Below are 1,695 nucleotides of genomic sequence, written 5' to 3'. Positions count from 1 at the left end.
ACTCTGCACGCACGGTCACTTCGCTCACGCCGCCTCCGCGCCCTCCGCCGCTGCACGCCCCTCGCCCCGGCTTCGCCCACCCGGGGAACAACGGGGCAGCCTCTGCGTGTCCACACGCAGGACGCGGAGGCCCAGGCGGAGTGGGACCAGCAGCCTCTGCGCCCCTCCTCATCTACATACGCCACGCCCCCAGCGCGACCTTCCCAGCGCCCTGTTCTTCCCCGTGGGGGACACCGGAACGAGTGTCTCGTGGCGGGGGAGCGTGGGCGCGCGGCGACGAATCGAGACCTGGAGGGGGAACCCGGGAAGACGGGAGCGCGCGGCGCCCCGCAGTTGAAGGGGTGGGTCGGGGCTCGGGTCCGGTCTCGCCTTGCTTTCAGCAAAAGAAAGTTTCAGCCCATTTTTGCCCTCGCCTGTTCGAACTCATCTCCAAACAGCCCTGGGCCTGTCTCACCTCGGGCGTCCCAGTGCCGTGCTCCGGCATTTCCAGAAAGAGTTAAGGGCCCGGGCCTAACGGCGCGCACCCTTCGATAGCTCAGCTGGTAGAGCGGAGGACTGTAGAGCCGACACGTGTGGACATCCTTAGGTCGCTGGTTCGATTCCGGCTCGAAGGAGGTGCCCGTCGCTTTTGCGCCCTCGTGAAGGGCCCCACCCCCCCCCGGGGCCAAGCCCCGCCGAAGGCCCTGAGGCAGCGCAGCATCCTCTCTCCCCGGCCACAGGCGGGAAAGCCTTTGGGGGCCGCCCGCACAGCCACGTGGGGGCCGTGGCCAGGGAACACGCCTTCGCCTTCCTCCCGCCCGCAGGCCACACGCCCGCCCGCAGCCCGGTTGCTCCCGCCTTAGCGCGCAGCCCCGCCGGCCCCACCGCGGCCCGCGCCCTCTCCACTTTTATTCACCCACCGCCCCCGCTCTGCTCGACACACGCACATCCCTGCCAAACAGGTGGGCACGCAGGAGCCGCCCACCCAAAGCCCTGGAGGCCGACAAGCACACACGGTCAGGGACAACTACGGCACCCTTCCTGGAAACCCCCTCTCACTCCCGGGCTCAGTCCCCAGCTCTGCCCCCCAAAGGAAGGTCACTGTCTCTGTCTCTCCCAGTCACAGTCTTTCAATCTCCCAACCTCTCTCTCCCCTTCCCTGTCTTTCCCATGGTCTCTACAGGTACAGACCCAGGGAGACAGAGAACCTTCCCAACCGTCTTAATCTATTTGTGGGGCAGAAGTGCCACCCCGAGATCTTCCAAGCCACATTCTGCCACCCTCCAAGACACTGACAGTTGTGTACCTGCGCGGAAGCCGACACCGGCAGGAGCAAAACGCAGCAGGGCTCTCAGTGGGCCTTGACAGTGCCTATGAGAACCTTTCAGGTGTCCTGTCAGTCTGAGGGGGAGGAGGGTGGTGTGGCCCCCTGGAAACCTCAGCTTTCATATGCCTTCGCACCTATTCCTGGTAGCCGCTGGAGGGGTTGAGTTCCCGCCGAAAGAGCAAAGATCGCTCACACTCTGTACAAGGGTGGGAAAACGCCCGCACCCATTCTTCTGCTACATCTGATGGATATAGATAGATGATAGATGATAGGTAGATAGATAGATGGATAGATAGATAGATAGATAGATGGATGGATAGATAGATAGATAGATTAGATGATAGATAGATAGATAGATAGATAGATAGATAGATAGATAGATAGATAGA

General features: G+C 62.1%; 1 non-coding gene across 1 annotated transcript; it reads left to right on the top strand.

Moving 5' to 3' along the window:
• The first annotated feature begins 524 nt into the window (after positions 1-524).
• Positions 525-614, top strand: TRNAY-GUA. The gene is given in 2 exon segments: positions 525-561; positions 579-614. It is a non-coding gene; the product is annotated as a tRNA-Tyr (tRNA).
• Positions 615-1,695: the final 1,081 nt, after the last annotated feature.

The sequence above is a fragment of the Monodon monoceros genome, unplaced genomic scaffold (genome assembly GCF_005190385.1).
Source record: "Monodon monoceros isolate NGI ecotype Baffin Bay Population unplaced genomic scaffold, NGI_Narwhal_1 Contig2581_ctg1, whole genome shotgun sequence".
Taxonomy (NCBI): Eukaryota; Metazoa; Chordata; class Mammalia; order Artiodactyla; family Monodontidae; genus Monodon; species Monodon monoceros.
The sequence above is the reverse complement of the archived record's forward strand: the minus strand, read 5'-3'. Positions and strand labels throughout refer to the sequence as shown.